The 19,312-nt window shown below is 43.5% G+C and overlaps 1 protein-coding gene across 10 annotated transcripts in view; it reads left to right on the top strand.

The window, feature by feature from the left end:
* Nucleotides 1-19,312, top strand: part of CSMD2 (CUB and Sushi multiple domains 2) — a 701,208-nt gene that overhangs the window by 395,651 nt on the left and 286,245 nt on the right. The window lies entirely within an intron of this gene.

Raw genomic sequence — 19,312 nt, 5'->3', positions numbered from 1 at the left:
ATCATATTTATAGAAAAAGATCACTATGACTTGAATAGTCCTCACATTTCCCACAATAAATACCTGGAAGCTACTTTGAAAGTGGATCATTACAGAGCAGGTCATACTTTGATTGAGGGACAATGTTAAACTTTGGTGTTCTGCTCTTAGCTCTAGATCAAATATATTATAGTGTTATCAGTAGAAAAGGGACAATACCTATAAACATCTATAAAAATATATAAGGTCGGTCTCTGTGTTTTACAAGGTGCTCATAAATGTACATACAAAAGCTCCTCTAGCAAAAGTCAGCATAAGTGCCCTAAATTTTACGATACATTAGTCACAATAAATATTAATACAATACTTGGCAAACAACATTGCGTTTCCTTATTGAGAGCTAGAAGGGGTTTGGGGATATTATTTCAATGGCTCAAATTTCTTTGAGAAGTTGTCTGAAGAGGTGTGAAGTATCGTATTGTTCTTCTCTTGAAACATTTTCTTCAAAACAACTGTTTATGAGGGAATTACCCTGCCAAGAATACACAAATACACTGTCCTTTCATGTTCCAAAACATGTAGCAAGCAGAGACTTCAGAATCATTTTGTTGGCTTTTGAGCTGCCCTCACAGTAGTAGATGCTCAATAGATACTCTTTTTTAAATGTAGGTTTTTAAGAAGATGATTTATCTCACAGTGAAAAACGTTTTGAAAGAGAAGATGGAGCTAGCTTCTTTGCTCTTACTCGCTGGTCCTCAGTTAATTCACATCTCCAGGGATCCCTGCTCAAAATCGATGGGAAGTAATACCACTTTCCATCCATTCAAGCTATTGACTGCCTGTCTTCCCTGTGCTGAGCACCATGCATTGGATTCTGAGTTGTTCAGTCTCTGCCTAGGGAATTTGCTCATCCTCGTTGTCAGGGTGGGAAAGCTTTGGCCAGGCTGCATATATTCTTTACCTTCCAGAAGCTTTGCCCATCTTACCTCCTTCCTTACGAAAGAATAGAGAGCATTTCCCATACAATCTTGTCCAGTTATTCTTCCACCACAAGATATACAATGGGACGGAAGATACAAATAACTCTGATGGTGGTTTGCACAAGACTTGATGCTTGGTTGACAGGCCGGCAGAATGCTTCACACTTCTTAAGGAAGCCAGGAAACCAATTATCAATCCATTAGCAGCCACTTGCAAAAGAAGCTTCAAAACAGCCTTCACCAGAGATATGCCAAGAATGCATGAATGCACACTTTCCTTTGCCATTTTGTAAACCACCTTAAGAAGATGTGAATCCTAATTGCGCAGTTCTTAATGTGTATAGTATATGTGTGGAATGTGAAGGCAGGAACTTCTTGGATGTATACGATTTAAGTTACAAATCAGCAATCTAATCTTGAGAGGTCAAGGGAGGGAAAATTGGATCCTTGGGTGCTCAGGGAAAATGTCCCAGAAGATACAAGACTTGAGCTGGGCTTCTGGAGAGTTGGAAGGGAAAGTAGGATTTTCTAAACAGAGATGCTGTGGGAAATGGCCCTCTGCTAGTATCTTCCTGTCCTTTACTCTGACTTCCTCCTTACTTGTCCCACCTTCTGTTCTGGTAACACACACACACACACACACACGCACGCACGCACGCACACGCACGCACGCACACATTCTGGGATGAATTGGGTAATGGGATCTGCAAGAATCTGGTCTCTCCCATGGACCATTACTCCAGAGTAGAGTTTCTCAAACTTAGCACTATTGATATTTTGGCCTAGATAATTCTTTGTGTGTGGGGCAGTATTGTGTATTATAGGATAGTTAACACATCTCTGTCCTCTACCAGCAGCACCCGTCCCACACACCAGTTGTGACAGCCAAAAATATCTCTAGACATTGCCAAATATTCCCTGGGGGAAAAAAATCACAGATTAGGAACCACTAGTCTAGGATAACTTAGTTTTGTCAAATTCCAAATACGAAGAATCCTATGGATTTGTGTTTTAGGTGAGGCTATGATTAAAGTCTGTAGCATTATGACAGTGGGAAGGCACGGGTTAGAGGAGAATGCCAATTTTATTGAATGTTCTACATTATTGGGAAGATATGAGTCCTCCCTACTATGTTATGGGGTATTTATTCTCTCAATTTATAGATTAAAACAAGGTTCAAAGAAATACAACTAACACAATGGCCACAGAACCACTAAATAATAGGCTGGAATTTGAGCTATTAATTAACAGAGCAGCAATTTGCACCTAGGTTCTTGCTGCAAGTCTTGCCCTCTCTCCATTGCACTAGATTTCTAGAAGTTTAGGGATCATCTGCAAAAGTAAGGACAAGGAAGCCTTAGGACAAAATTACTAGGCCAGAGTACAGGAGCAAACTGCTGGCTGAGTTACCTTTATGAAGCAACAAAGGTTGACAAGAGTTAGACAAATCCAAGAAAGATAGATTTGTGACCCTTATTGGAAATCTATCAATACTGTGTACCCCCACCATACAATATACTGGGGTTGAAACCTCTTCCTAATCTTTACATTTTCTCCGTTCCTTCTACCCATTCGTTTATTTATCCATCTTGCTTTATTGAGTACCTGCTATGTATAAAGTCAGCTGCATAAGAGGGTATGGCTGTTCCTGGTCAAATTCTAAACTGAAGGGCCTTTGGGGATGATCCTGCTCAGGTTAAAGGGACAATCTCATGATGCCATGCCCTGTATAATGTGCTGTAACTCTCTCTCTAGACATATCTGGAGCTCAAGGGCCAATACTTGACAAAGACTTTTGGTATGTTCTCGTATTTTTCAAGTTTAAGCTAATTTAATGGTTTAAGTAAATCTAAAAGTTTAAATAAAATATTCATATTCTCTCTCCCTTAAACCAAACTGATTTCAAATTTGACCAGTCTTTTTTTATTCTTACCCATCTATACACATATGTTATGTGGTCTTCATGAGAGTGATCATACCATTTTGCATTCTATGTTTTAAAGCCCATATTCTGTTGTGAATCTTACCATGTTGCTACATGTATTTCATAGTTATCATTCTTAAAAATCTATGGGTTCTTCTGTCAAGTGAATGAACTATGACTTATTCAACCAATTATATTTAATTATTTTATATAAGGCTATAATGAGCATCTTCAGGCCTATGGCTTTTTCTTCTCTTGAATTATTTCCTTAGAATAAATTTCTAGAAGTGACATTATCGGATCAGGACATGAATATTTTTATGACTCTTGATGCATACTGTTGTACGGTTTCCCCAAAATATCGTGTCAGTTCATAATGCCAGTAGCAAAAGCTATAAGATTAAGAACAAGACTCATAAAATGTGTGGTCTTTCCATCCAGAAACATGGCATGCCTCTCTTTCATGTTTATCTACTTTCACTTTTCTAAAGATAACAACTTTGTGGTTTTCTTCGTTTAGGCCACAGATATATTGCTTGTAAACTTTGTTAGCTTCACTAAACTTCAAATATTTGCGTAGCCATTTAAAAGTTGCTAATTTAATAGCTATAAGTTGAATCTATTTCTGTAGCACACCTTTGTTGACTACTGTGAAGTGTCCAATGTTAAGTGCCGCAAATTCAGAGATGAATTGGGCATAGTCCGTGTCCTCAAGGAGCTCTTTTCATGTGGAGATAGACACCATTATATAAATGAAGTGGGCCCTTGTGGCTTATAATGTAGTTTTTCAATGAGAAAACACTGATGCTATGAATATTAGGTTCATTCTTTTATTTAACACATATTTATTGAGTGCCTGCAATGTGGCAGGCATCATAGTGGGTGCTGAACAGAAGAGCAACAGCCCCTCCTCTCATGGGGCATAGACTTGACATCTTCTCTGTTACACTGGTTGGGCCCGAAAGATGAGAGACCCTGCTGGAAAAGGAGACATCCAAGAGGCAGCAGTGGGTTCTGGGAGAAGCCATAGGGTTTGGGCCTATGCAAAAGGGACACGTTCCGTAGATACATTGACGCACACATAAACACCCACGCACACACGCGCGCCCACACTGCAGGACTGGGTGCTTGGGTTTGCAGTGGTTCCTATAGGGGTTGGCTGCTGCCTAATGGATATGAATGAAGAAGGGAGGTGGGTTTATGGGAGCACAGTCTGGAGACAGACTGCTCGGTAGCCATGGGCCAGGCATGTCCCTGTTGGGGTAAGAGGTATAAAAGAGGTGTCTGGAGGACTGCCAAGATTGCCATCGCAGGACACTGGATAGAGACTTTAGTCTTGGCCTTTCTTCAGCCGACCTGTGTCCAGCCCTGTCTAGGAGGGACATGGGGCATTTGCTGTTTCCAATCCCTGTATAGTGACTACTGGTACTGACGTCTGGCTACTGGGGTGTTGGTATTCCTTCCCAATTTGAAGGCATTCTTTCTATATTGTGTATAGAAATTCTTTGTGGTATTTGATATATGTATTTTCCCAATCTCATTTTCCCTATTTGTTTTCTATTTTTCATTGTATAGTTGTCTTACATATCTATATAAACAAATCTCTCAGTATTTGTGATTTATTTTCAAAGCTGACAAAGTTATTCTGCCATGGATCTGAGAAACAGTTCATTCTATTTTTGGTTATTTGTCAGTAATTTGATTTTTTAAAATATAATTTGTTAATCCATCTGGAGTTTACTTAGATGAATGTATAATATTGTCCTAACTATTATGCAGTTTTCCAACACAATTTATTAAGTAATTCATTTCCCTTTTGATTTGAGGGAAATGAATTGTTTTATTACATACTGAATCCTCAAATGTAGTTAAGTCTATTTCTTGAGTCACCACTTTGTTCTGCTGCTCTATTTCTATCTTAGCACTGGTTGTGAATAATTTTAATTGTTGTTTTATAATGTGTTCTAATATCTGGCAGAGCTAGAAACAACTCCTTCCTCCCTTAATTATTTTCTCTTTCAGAATATTCATTGTTATTCTCATCTGTTTGTTGTTCAAGATTAATTTTAGAATCATTTTGTCAGAGTAAAAAAAAACATCCTATTGGGATTTTGTATGTGCACTCCTGTTAAAATATAAATTAACTTGAAGAAAATAGGCATTTTTATAATACACAGCCCTCAGATCCAGACACATGTTTTTGTTCGCCTACTTTCGTTTTTCTAAATATAACAGCTCCATGGTTTTCTTCATATAGGTCACATGCATTGCTTCACATACGTTGCTTGTTACCTTTATTCTTAAATAGGCAGGTACTTTTTTCACTTCTCCTCCCACCCTGACCTCAATGCCACATGCACAGGTGAAGCATGCTCTGTTTTCCCTCCCTTGTATGACTGAAACCTAGTGTTCCCTGTAAACATACGATCCCAGATTTTCCAGGACAAATGCAATTTCAAACATCATTTCCCTTGGCCCAGAAAATATGATCACAATAGCTAGAGTCCTTGGAAATTGCCTTTTTCAAATGATCACAGCCAGAGTTGGGATCAGCAAAGATTTAAATGCATCAGCCTCAGCATGGGGGATAATATTCCTGGGAACTGTTTGTGATCAGGCCAGGGACGGTGATCAGCGTGAGCTTCCTCTGCTTAATGTAATATTCCCCTCATTTCTCTAGACTTCTTTCAAGGTTTCATTGACCTACAGATGGCCCCAGAAAATAAGCAGGGAACTTAGGGAGTCCCAGGGCTCCCTCCCTCTGTTATCCAGTCCTCAAGAACCTGAACACTGAAGACCTGTGGTTTCCCTTTACTAGTGGCAGGCAGAGCAGGGGGTGCCCACTCTGCAGAATGCTCCCAGTGATCTGAAGGGGACGTCACCTTGAGTGGAAAGTCAGGGGTGGTAGCAAGATGGGGAAGGGTCTGTATCTGCTACTGTACTGGAGAATGGGCACTAGTCATAGCTATGAAGTGTCCCAGGACCATGGGGCAGCCTGGGAAGTGTATGCCAGAGTTGAGGGAGTCCAGGGCTGAAAGAGCTCACCCTGGATAAAGAAATGGGTCACAAAGGAGGCTGCTGGTGTTGCCTCTCAGAATGTACAAGGAGGTGGAGTCAATTCTTGTCCTACCAGGCCAGTGTGGGTCACATCATTGCTTGTTACCTTTGTTTTCAAATAGGCAAATACTTTATGGGGGAAGGAAGATTCTGGATTGACTCAGGTCCTCACCCAAGGGAATAGGGTGTATCCCAACAGAGTATATCCTTGACCCAGCCAGAGGCTTCAGTCTCCAAAAAGAGACTTCAGTCTCACAGCAGAGACTAGAGAGGAAACCATGAACCAGAACAGGAGCCCAGTCCTTGGTCTGGGGCATACCTATTGAAGAAGGGTTAGCAGGAGAGGGAGATCCTAAAACTGAGTGGGCCTGTAGGGATGCTGGGCTTCTCACAAGCCCGCCAGTTACTGGCTCTGTGCAGCCACACACACTTCACCCCAACAGTTTGTAGGAATAGAACTTCCCAATGTACCATCATGCTTAGCTGGGCTTGGCTTAGCATCTGGCTATAAGAACCAAGCCCATGGGATCCAGGTCTTCAGTGTACCTGGCCAGGGTGAGATCAGGCAGACTGAAGGGATGGCTCATGAAGGAGGCTCCCAGCATTCCCTATCAAGATGTCCAAGGAAGTAGTCAACACTTTCCCTGCCAGGCCAGTGTGAGTCACATACATCACTTGTTTCCTTTATGTCTAGTCAGGTACTTTATAGGGGAAGGAAGTGTCTTTGGTGGCCCTGCCTAGTTTAAAGTAGACCCAAACCCAGCTAACCATTAGAATCACTCATAGGCCTTTTAAAATATGGAATTCTTGGCCTTGTCCCCCAAAATTCCAATTCAGTAGGTCCAAAATAGGGCCTAGGAATTCTAGTTCTAAAAAACTAGATGATCTAGACATTAGGTCATAATTCTGAACAACCAGTATAGAACACATACTGTATGCCAGTTGCTTGGGGGAAGTTTTGTGTCATTTCTGTGAGGTCCCTTGAATTCTTCTCTTGAATTTAGTCCCTTGAATTCCTCTCTTGAATTCCTTTCTTGAATTCCTCTGGGCTAATGGGAAGGCTTGAGGTCTTGGATTACATCATGCCAAGACACTTTTTTCCTAGCTAATACTTGTGTCATGCCAAGATACATGGGTTGTGATGCATGTGGTGATATGTTGTGTTCATATGCTGTTGCTATTAAGTTGGCCAGGCTGAGCTGCCATAACTCAGTTGTTAGGATGACTATAGTCTCCCAGGGTCCATGGGATGTTGACCTCCATGTCGATATCCCATCAAGGAATGAGATACATGGTCCAGTACTCTGACATTACAACTCGATGTTTTTCATTTAATTTAAATGCAGCAAAATGTGGAAGTGAGTGGGTTCTACGTACTGGCCGTTACACTCAGCACCGGGCAAGTGATGAAAATGATTCAAACATGGTTCTTGCCTTCCAAGAGCTCATAGTCTAGTGAGTAAGATAAGCATGTGCTTTTATTTTAAAGCAGTCTCTGAATTATTACAATCATAGATGTGGTCACAAAGTGCTACCAGAATGTAGAGGAAGAAAAATTCATTCCAACTGGCAGATTTTCAGAAGTCTTCTTGGAAGATTGTAGCACAGGCAAAAATTTCAGTCCAGTCCAACCCAGGAATCTGTCCAAAACCAAACTGTGAACACAGTTTAATCCAAGACCCAGTTCAAAGGCCTTATTCCAGCTGAGAGTCCTGGTCCAAGATATGTTAGGACCACAGCTACCTGCGTGGAATAGGAACTGGGAAAACTGGCCAAGCTTTAGGAGTCTAATCCTGGGCTGTGACCTCTACTTGTAGGGGAATGAGGTATCTCTGTCATTCTCATTTCAGCTTTCACCTTTGGGATCAAGCCAACGGGCTCTGTTTTCTCTGTAAAATGTGCAAAGCTGTGTGTATGCATTCTCCACCGTGCTCTGCCATGCCTGACTCAGAGAGCTATGGAGGCCAACACAGTTTCCCCAACCAGGGTCTGTTTTCACAGCCGCTGGCTCAAAAGCTGGAGCTTGAAGTTCTATCAATACCCCAACCCTGTTCTTTGAGCCTCTTGGTGAATTTGTCATCTTACTTGAACATATGTGCATTACTATCAGCCCTCAGTGATGTGGGTGTCCTCAGTCTCTGTGGTCCTCGGAGAAGGCACTACATACCTTTTCCAGGGCTTGGCTTTCAAAGAGAGCCTTGGGTTACCCCTCTTGTGTTAACTGGCCCTTCCTCTAGGCCTTATGTACAAGAGCAGTCTTTTGGGGGACTCAGGGGAGATGGGTTCAGAGGAAAGGCTCTTGGCCCTAGGCTACCTGATCAACTCTCATCTTGCTCTGGGACTCAGATCAGACTTCCCCCATGGTCTTGCAGGGATCTCTCCCAGGCTACCTGTAAACTCCCTTGGATTATCGTGTTTCCCCTGGAAAAAAATCCAAATGTACTTCCTTGTGTTAATGGAGAACAACCAGCATGTATTGTCTTCCAGTCTTCAGTGGATGGTGGTCTGAGGCATGAATGGACCGTGGCAGTTCTAGACTCCTTGAGTGAGGATGCTCTGATGAACAGGCTTAGAATGCATGATGGAGCTCTCTAACAGAGCTCAGGGGCTCAGGTGAAGAGGACAGGCCCTGAGTGCCTCAAAGACCCAGGAACCTGGGCCTACAGTCCTGAGAACATCCCCTGAGTTGTTTTAAGATGTGATCCACACCCTTCCTTGAATTCCTCTGGGCTAGTGGGAAGGCTTGAGCTCTTGGTTTACATCATGCCAAGATACTTTTTTCCTAGCTAATACCTGTCTGGCTGACCAGATTAATAAGAGCAGCTGAAGCTAACCTTAGCTGAGCATAGAGACCAGCTGGGATCTGCCAATGTAGCAAGGATAGGACCCGATGAGTATCACTCATAGGATCCTGGGGGCAGGGTGCAGGCAGCTGTGGGATCTCACAGGAGAGAAGCACTTTTGAGTAGCCTTTGCTTGGGACATGGAAAGACTGGGTCATCAGGACTTCCATCTGTTCCCCAACATGTCACAGTTCCTCAGAATCTCACAGTGAGACTCAAGACTGACAGAATATCCAACACTCAAGTGAAGAGCTGTTGAGTACCAGGTACCCCCATGCAGCTGACAGTGCCTCTCCTTTCTAAGGTGATCTGCCCACAGATCTGCTCACAGAAGGTGCCTCACCAGGTCACAGTTGGCAGCCGAGCAGTCAGTCCTTCCTGCAAATGGGGAGTTTTGTCAGAATCTTCTGGACTTGGAGTTACCTGTTCATTCCTTGGGGAGAGGAGGGACTGAGGATCAAAGAGCAAACCTTTTGGCCTGGGGTCTTGCTGGATTGAAGGTGTGGTAAGGGAGAAGTGGGGAGACACCACTTTTGCTGCCTTAGTAGGCTGATTAAGACTAGGAGCTACACCAAGCAGAAGCATGCGTGGAGACAGCCATCAGCAGCAGAGTGGGGATGTTCCTCTTGTTTCAAATTCAGCCAAGGTTGAATGTATACCTTCCCTGAGCCCAGCACAGTGCTGTGTTCCATGCCTTCACAAACTTCATTGCGTCGAGTCTTAACAACAAAGCTGTAATTTAGAAGTTATTAATCCCATTTTTATATATGAGGGGAAAGACTCAATGATGTAAAGTACCTGCCCTCTTCCTCCCTCCCAAATGCGTACAGCTAGTAAGTGAAAAATACATGCAAACCCCCAATTTTTAGAAGGATTCATATTTGCTCCAACTTTAGCATGGTGGCTTGGTCTGGCTACATATATTTTCCAAAGAACTTATGGTCTGTTTTCAAGGTAAAAGCTGAGCCCCAAGAATGTGGACTCAGCTACTTCCCAGTAGCATAGGGCAGGGAGCCTTTTTTGTGCTTTGTTCCATAAGGTATCAGAATCTTTCCTGTGAGCTGGGGATATGAGTTCCTCAGCCAGCCACTGAGGAATGCATGAAAACCCCAGTGCAGAGCCTGGCCTTGGGAAGGACCTCTGAACATCTCGATGAAGAGGGCCTCAAGGCCGGGGTAAGCACCTGGAGTGGTTTGGTGGGGGGGGGGGGGGGGGGCATTGCATTATTCCAGAGGTGTGGCAAGAATCAGTCATGGCCACAGGGTAATTCCAGGCAGTGGGTAATTTCCAAAGGTTGTGCTGATAAATAGTCATGTAATTTACACCAAGAACCTAGCCAGCCTCTATGGGATACAGGTAACAGGGTCCAGCCATAGAGGGCAAGAACTTAGCAATCATCAGACCCCTGCCAACGAGCTTCAGTTTAGGATTCCAGTTCCAGAGGGGATTGAGCTGTGAATGAGGAACTTGCAGCAAAAGCTAGTTTCATGAATAGCTGCTACCATGAGTAGGGTGACAATATATCCCTATTTGCTTGGGACAATCCCAGTTTACATCTTTTGTTCTAGGTAATTATCCATAATGCCACCTTTCATTCTCAAAACCAGTTTGGGCAATACGTTACATGGGTACCCTAACATGCCAAAGACCTCATGCCAAGAAAGGAATTGGGCGTCAGTGACTGATTTGAATGCCATGCCAAGAGGGATCTCTGAGTCAAAGGTCTGTGAGGCTATATATAGTGGTCTTTTTTTCTTACTTATCACCGGCTTGAAACTCAAGCTCTGGGCTGGGCACGGTGGCTCATGCCTGTAATCCCAGCACTTTGGGAGGCCGAGGCAGGCGGATCACAAGGTCAGGAGATCGAGACCATCCTGGCTAACACCGTGAAACCCCGTCTCTACTAAAAATACAAAAAATTAGCCGGACGTGGTGGCGGGCGCCTGTAGTCCCAGCTACTCGGGAGGCTCAGGCAGGAGAATGGCGTGAACCCGGTAGGCAAAGCTTGCAGTGAGCAGAGATCACGCCACTGCACTCTAGCCTGGGCGACAGAGAGAAACTCTGTCTCAAAAAAAAAAAAAAAGGAAAAGAAAAGAAAAGAAACTCAAGCTCTGTATGATTAACCCCTTCCTACCTCTCTCCCCCTCATCCCATGCCACTCTTCCATCAAAACTCTTGCCTACCTCAATGCCTTTCCACTTACAGTTCACCATGTTGGAGTGTCCCTCACAAGCCTGGCTCCATCTCATCCTTCCTTAACTGTCACATTCCCAGAGAGACCATCTCTAACCACCTTATCCAGAAGAGTGATGTCACTTTTTATTTCCTTCATACCCTTTTTTATAAGTGTATTAGTCAACTTTTGCTGTGGCATCAACAGCCCGAAATTCTCAATGATTTGAAACAATAAATATTTATTTATTACTCATATCTCAAGAGGGCTGTAAGCCAGCTGCAGCTCTGCAGGGCTCTCCTGGGCTCCGCGTAACATCTCATTCTGGGACACAGGCTGAAGGACCACGTTGTGCCTAGAGCATGTTGTTCTCATGCCAGAAGGCAAAAGCTTCAGGGAACAGCCAAACTACTCAAGTACATTTAAAGCCTCTGCTTGGAAATGCCTATGTCATGACCACTCACAATTCCGTGGGCTAAAGTAAATTGCAAGACTAAGCCCAAAGTCAATGGGAATAGGGAAGAGAGCACCACCTCAAGAGAGCTATAGCAAGGGCAAGGAGAGAACAAATGATTGCGAACAATTAGTATGATCTACCATAATAAGTGATGCTTATTTTATTTGTTGATCATCTGGCACCCTCACTAAACTATAAACTCCCTGAGGGCAGACCTGTATATGTCTGGTTCATTGTTGTACCAATCATACAGCAAATTCTTTGTATTATTTTCCTATTTTTGTTACAGTTATTATTAGTAGTGTTATATTGCTGCTATTATATAAACAAAGCCAACACAGCTGGAGTGAGAGAGCGTTTGGTTTGGAAGATGCTTGGCCACCGAGGGTCTATTGGCAGCAGGATTTTATTCCACAGCCCTCAAGCTAGTGTAGTTATAGCCAAGAGTGGCTGAGGCCCTGAGTGCAGTGAGCCTGTCATACAGACTCTGTCACTGCAGCTAGGGAGGATAAGTGGGGGAGGAGAGAACATTCTAGAAAAAGAAAATCACTGAGGCAAAAATACAGACATGGATTAGCCTTGCACATTTGGAGAGCTGCAAGTAGTTTAATCTGACTGGAGTGTAGGGTGCAATGGGGGAGGGTGGGGAGAGTGGAAAAATAAAAAAAAGATTGGCAAGGGCCTTAGGTCACTGAGAGTCTTTTGTGCCCCTATGAGGAGTCTAGACTTTATCTTCTGTGCAGCAGGGAGTCTTTAAGAAGTCCCAAGCAAGGATGTAACAGCAAAAGAATTTGTGATTTTCAAAATTGACCCTGGAGCCAATATGGAGAATGGATTCAAAATGAGTGAAATTTAAAATAGGACACCAGGTACACTATGGCAGTAGGAAGAGGGCCTCCACTTAATAGGGATATGATGAGGATGTGACAAGTACAAGAGATACTGAAGAGATAGAATCAACAGAAGTTAGTTACTGATTGAATATGACAGCGAGGGAGAGGAGTTGACATATTTTGCTTAGGCAACTGGGTGTTGTCATTCATGGAGATAAGAAATGAAGGAGGCTTAGGAAAATAGATAAAGAGTTCAATTCTGGACGTGCATTCGAGGTGCCAGTGGGATCTCCAGGAGGGATGTACATCAGACAGTTTTGCATCAAGTCTGGAGTGTGGTAGGAGGGTTTGGGTTACTAGAATTTATTTTGGAGGCGGTGGCATAAAGGAAGCAGGAGTGGGGAGTGAGAAGAGCGCCTAGGGCAAACCTATACCTGGGTGATGGAAGGGCTGAGTCATTTGTTAATGCCAGGGAACATTCCAGGTCCCAGAGAACCTTGGTTCCCTTGAGAACCAAGTTTGGGGAACCTTGGCCCCTGAGAACCAAGTTTGGCGAAGAAGACAAAAAGTTCACTTGTGGACATGTTTTAAGTTGCTGTGATAAAATCCAAACTGGCTCTCATGATTTTTAAAAGACCTTGTCATCCTCTTTAGTTCATCTTGTGTTCCTTGCTCCATCTATCACCCTGCTTCTACCACCATGCTGGCCTCCCTTCTGTCCCTCACATGCAACAAGCTCATTCCCACCCCAGGGCCTTTGCCCTTGTAATTCTTTCCCTCTGCGGTGAACCTTCCTTAGAATGATTGGTTCGTTATCATCAGACCACAGTCCAAAGGCTACCTCCTCAGATAGGCCATTCCTGCCGCCTTATTAAAAGCAGCCCACCTCTATGCCATTCATTATTTTTTTCGTCACCTCTTAGAATGTAAACTTCAGAGGGGCTAAGGACTTGCTTATCCATCTAGGTGGCTGCTGATCCCATACCTAGAATAGTGACAGGCACACAGCAGGTGCTCCATCACTCCATCAATACTTGAGCTAGGTGGAGACATTTCAAAGACCACTGGATACACAGGTCTGGCGTTCAGAAGAAATGTCTTTCCTGCAGGCATACATTTAGGAGTTATGTGAGGATGAGGTGCCCTAAAGAGGACAAGCAAGTGAGAAGATGACCCTGAAATGGGTCTGTTCATGTTTCAAAAGGTAAAAGTCAGGTAGAGAGGAAAGCTTTCAAGTGACTGCCAAGGGACGGTCAGAGCTACAGGTGGAAAACCTGGGGAAGGTATTATGGAAGAACCAAAGTGTCTTAGGAATGAGAGAGGGCTAGCTCTGTTGAATTCCCTTCTAATTTGTCTCAGAACACCGATGCTCAAATTCTACCTGTCCAAGAGGTGGAAACTGGGCAGAAAAACAAGAAACACAAAAACTTGAGTACAAGCCAGGTGTCTAAGACCAGAGTGAGCAACACAGTGAGACTCCTCCGCCCCCGCACACACACATCTCTAAAAATATATATATAAATAATTAGCCAGGCATAGTGGCACACACCTATAGTCCCAGCTACTTGGGAAGCTGAGGTGGGAGGATCACTTTTAGCCCAGGAGTTCAAGACTGCAGTGAGCTAGGATTGCACCACTGCACTGCAGCCTAGAGATAGTGAGATCCCTTTTCTCTAAAACAATTTTTAAAGAAAAAATAACTTGGGCACAATTTATGGCTTTTGGACTGGAGTGTATCAAATATGAATCTAGGAGGACATACATGTGCTCAGGAAATGTGCAGCCAGTATTGCCCATTTATCCTTCATACTCCATTTGGAATGTGTCTGAGTTTGTAGACTGCATCCTCAGTATTCTCCTTAGAATGGAGCCTAAAGTTAACTTAATCTTGTTTATGATAAGGGTAAGCCTTGCCCAGTAACTAGCTTTGCCCTGATGCAGGTGACCTTGAGAAACTCATACAGTGTCTTTGGGACTAACACAGTTAAATGATAACTTTCACCAAGCTCTAGTGCCAGAGATGACATTAAGATAACTGAGACACAACTTTACATACACTGAGCTTCTGAGCGGAAAGAGGTGAAAGAAATTTAAGGTTGGGTTTGTGAGGCCTCTGTTTCCAGCTCAACAATAGCTGAATCAGCAGAGCTGCCTCGGTTTACTTATCTAGATACATACACTGAAGCAAGAACAATCTGATTGGGCCACTTCTGCTTGGGTGAGCATTCCTGGAGAAAATCACCCAACCAGACAGCTGGCACTGTTATAAATTCACGAACGCCAACCTCAGTCAGGCTTACAACAGTGTCTAGCAATCCATCTGTGTTTCTCAAGTCATTCTCTTCTCCATTTCTCCACAGAAACTACCCCAAACATTCACTACCCTGCTCGAACCCATGAACGGCCCCTTCTCCTCACCTTACTCCTACCTCACAGGCAACACTGTCAATTTTCAAATACTAAAGACACCAAGCCTACAGACCAACACCCATCCTCACCCTTCCTCTGTTCTTCCCACCTTTTATAATAGATGATCAATCCTTTCTCCCATCAAAAAACAATTCCCCTATAAATTACCCATCAAAAATTTTTAGCATAACTCCATTTATGCTTTAAATAAGGAACCTTTAAAAACTTTTAACATAACAGTGAGAAATGTATTTTTACCTTGTAACTTTGTACACACTTGCACATAATTGAAACATACATTTCACAAGCAGTACTTACCTTTACTACTTACATTGAACTCAGATATTTCCTATTGTCTTCCTTTATTAGCCCATTCTTGCATTGTTATAAAGAAATTTCTGAGGCTGGGTAATTTATAAAGAAAAGAGTTTGAATTTGGCTCATAGTTCTGCAGGTTGTACAGGCATGGCACCAAGATCTGTTCAGCTCCTGATGAGGGCCTCAGGAAGCTTACAATTATGGCAGAAGGCAAAGGGGAGCCAGTGTATCACATGGCAAGAGTGGGAGCAAGATGGGGGTGGGATAGGTGATAGGTACCATATTCTTTTAAACAACCAGATCTTGCATGAACTACCAGAGCAAGGATTCACTTGTAACCAAGGGGATGATGCTAAGCCACTCATGAAGAATGGGGTTCCATTATCCAAATACCTCCCACCAGGCCCCATGTCCAACATTAAGGATTACATTTCAATGTGCTATTCGGAGAGGACAAATATCCAAACCGTATCATTCTGCCCCTGGCTCCCCGGATCTCATGTCCTTTTCACATTGTAAAATATAATTATCCCTTCCCAATAGTCCCCCAAAGTCTTATTCCAGCATGAACCCAAAAGTCCTAAGTCTAAAGGCTCATCTGAAGATGAATTCCTTCCACCTATGAGCTGGTGAGATCAAAAGCAAGTTATTTACTTCCCAGATGCAGTGGTGTACAGGCATTTGGCAAACATTCTCATTTCAAAAGGGAGAAATTGGCCAAAAGAAAGGGGTCACAGGCCCCACACAATTCTAAAACCCAGCAGGACAGAGATTAAATCTTAAAGATCCAACATAATCCTTGACTCCATATCCCACATCCTGGGCACAATTGTGCATGGGGTGAGCTCCCAAGGCCTTGGGCAGCTCTGCCTCTGTAGCTTTGCAGGGTGCAGTCCTTGTGGCTGCTGTCATGAGTTGGACTTGAATACCTGTTGCTTCTCCAGGCTCAGGATGCAAGCTTGCCATGACTCTACCATTTTGGAGTCTGGAGGGTGGCAGCCCCCTTCCCGCAGCTCCACCAGGCACTTCGCTGGTGGGACTCTGTGTGGGGGTTCCAACCCCACATTGCCACTCCACACTGCCCTAGTAGAAGTTCTCTGTTAAGGCTCAGCCCCTGCAGCAGGCATCTGCCTGGGTGCCCAGACTTTCTCATACATCCTGTGAAATCTATGGAGAAATTGCCAAGTCTTCATGATGCTTGCATGCTGTGCACCCACAGGCTTAACATCGCATGAAAGCTGCCAAGGCTTATGGCAGCTTACACTCTCCAGAGCAGCAGCCCAAGCTGTATCTGGAGCCCTTTGAGCTGTGGTTGCAGCTGGAGCAGGCAGGATGCCGGGAGTGATGCTCTGAGGCTGCACAGGACAGCAATGCCCCAGGCCTGGTCCCTGAAATCATTCTTTCCTTCTGGGCCTCTGGGCTTATGATGGGAGAGGCTGCTGCAAAGATTGCTGAAATGCCTTCAAGGCCTTTTTTCCATTGTCTTGGACTTTAGCACTTGGCTCCCTTTCAGTAATGCTAATCTCTCTAGCAAGTCATTGCTCTATAGACTGCTTAGATTCTTTCTTTACCACAGGCTGCAAATTTTCCAAACTTTTATGCTTTTCTTCTCTTTCAAATGTAAGTCCCAACTTTAAGTCATCCCTTTGCTCCTGTTCTGATCATGGGCTGTTAGAAGCAGCCATGCTAATTCTTGGATGCTTTGCTGCTTAGAAATTTTTTCCATCAGATACCCTAGGTCATCACTCTGAAGTTCAAACTTGCAAAAAGCCCTAGGATATGGACTTAATGCAGCCAAGTTACTTGCTAGGGAGTAGCAAGGGTGACCTTTACACCAATTCCCTGTAAGTTCCTCATTTCCATCTGAGACCTGTTAGCCTGGCCTTCACTGTCCATATTTCTATCAGCATTTTGGTGACAACCCTTTAAACAGTCTCTAAGAAATTACAAACTTTCCCTCACTTTCTTGTCTTCTGAGACCTTCAAACTCTTCCAACCTATCCCTGTTACCCAGTTCCAAAGCTGCTTCCACATCATCAGGTATCTTACAGTAACATCCCACACCCCTGGTACCAATTTTCTGTGTTAGCCCATTCTAGTATTTCTAGAAATACTTGAGGCTGGGTAGTTTATAAAGAAAAGAGGTTTGATTTGGCTCATGGTTCTGCAGGCTGTACAGGCATGGCACCAACATCTGCTCAGCTCTTGGTGAGGGTCTCAGGAGGCTTACAATCATGGCAGAAGGCAAAAGGGAGCCAGTGTATCATATGGTAAAAGTGGGAGCAAGGTAGGGTGGGGGCGCCACGCTCTTAAGAAACCAGATTTCATGTGAACTACCAGAACAAAAATTCACTCATCACCAAGGGGATGGTGCTAAACCATTCAAGAGGGATCTGTCCCCATGAGTCCCACCAGGCCCCACCTCGAACACTGGGGATTACATTTCAACCTGAGATTTGGAGGAGACAAAAAACCAAACCATTTTTTTTTTTGTTTTTTGTTCGTTTAGTTTCTTAACATGAAATTTATGACCAGCTAATAATGGGTTGCAATCCACTGTTTAATACATTTAGCTATAAATTCTTCCTCACCTTTTCAAGAACCTTATGCTTCAAATAATTCTTCCTCCTTCTGCTAACTCTTCAGCCACTTCCCTTCTGCCAGTTGCATTCCATCAACATTGAAATTTTCTTAGACTGCTCTCATCTAAAAACAAAAACAAACAAACAAAAAAAACATTTTGGCTGGGTGCAGTGGCTCATGCCTGTAATCCCAGCACTTTGGGAGGCTAAGGCAGGCAGATCACGAGGTCAAAAGATCAAGACCATCCTGGCCAACGTGGTGAAACCCTATCTCTACTAAAAATACAAAAAAACAAAACAAAAAACAAATTAGCTGGGCATGGTGGCATGCACCTGTAGTCCCAGCTACTCAGGAGGCTGAGGCAGGAGAATCGCTTGAACCCAGGAGGCAGAGGTTACAGTGAGCCGAGGTTGTGCCACTGCACTCCAGCCTGGCAGCAAAGTGAGACTCTGTCTCAATAATAATAATTTTAAAAAGCATCTGTCTTCACACCTTCATCTCCTTGCAGGTTCTCTAAGTCTCTTTCATACCCAAACTTCTGTAGTAGGATGTCTATGTACCCTTGCTGTGTTCGTTTCTCACCTCCCAGTACCCTGTTACCCAACTCCATTCTGACTTCTGAGTCCACCACGTCTCTGAAATTGCTCTCAGCAAACTCACCAATGAGTCTCGTGTTGCTGAAACCCGGTGGATCATTTTCAGCCAAGATGATACATGGTGCTCAGCAGTCTTTCAAAACAGATGGCCCTTCCTCCTTCTGGAAACCCTCTTTCCTTGTCTGTATGACACCACTCTCCTGTGTTTTCTCCTACTCTTGACTGCTTGGTCCCTATCTGCCCTGCCAGCTTGTCTCTTTTCTCTCAAAAAGTTCCATGCCATCTTTTTTTTTTTTTTTTTTTTGCCAACTCAATAGCTCTGTCACGGCCAGGCACGGTGGCTCACACCTGTAATCCCAGCACTTTGGGAGGCCAAGGCGGGCGGATCACGAGGTCAGGAGATTGAGGCCATCCTGGCTAACACAGTGAAACCCTGTCTTTACTAAAAATAAAAAAAATTAGCCGGGCGTAGTGGCGTGCGCCTGTAGTCCCAGCTACTCGGGAGGCTGAGGCAGGAGAATGACGTGAACCTGGGAGGCGGAGTTTGCAGTGAGCCGAGATTGCGCCACTGCACTCCAGCCTGGGCGACAGAGTGAGACTCCATCTCAAAAAAAAAAAAGCTCTGTTGTTTTAAGTTTTTGTTTTCTAATAATATTATATGTTTTTTCATCTCTTTATTAACCAACTTTATTTATTCTTTGTTGGTTGCCTCTTAATTTCCTTGGCCAATATTTCTATGTTGAGTGTACACCTTCCTATCAAATTCCAATTCTTTATAGATGAAGGATAGTAAATATTTAAATGTAGTAACCTGCACATATTTTCTCTCCATTTGTCTCTCATCATTCAGCTTTTGTTTATGGTGATTCTGACATCTAAAACCTTCCATTTCTGTAGTTTAAAATTTCCCTTATGACATCTAATTTTGCTGTAATACTAATAAAGTCCTTCCTTACCCCCAACATTATACAAATATTCCTTATATTTTCTTCTAGGACTTCTCTGGTACATGGAATGAAGTGTGGATCTAATTTTGCCATTAACTGGCTAGCCATTTGTTCTAGCATCATGTATTGATCAATCAACCCTCTCTCTGCTAATTTGAAAAGCTCCCTTCATCATATATTTTTGGTTCCTTTTCTGGACTTTCTTTTCCAGCT

This window comes from Hylobates moloch, unplaced genomic scaffold (assembly GCF_009828535.3).
Source record: "Hylobates moloch isolate HMO894 unplaced genomic scaffold, HMol_V3 SCAFFOLD_8, whole genome shotgun sequence".
Lineage (NCBI taxonomy): Eukaryota > Metazoa > Chordata > Mammalia > Primates > Hylobatidae > Hylobates > Hylobates moloch.
Note: the sequence above shows the minus strand (reverse complement) of the source record. Positions and strands in the feature narration are given on the sequence as shown.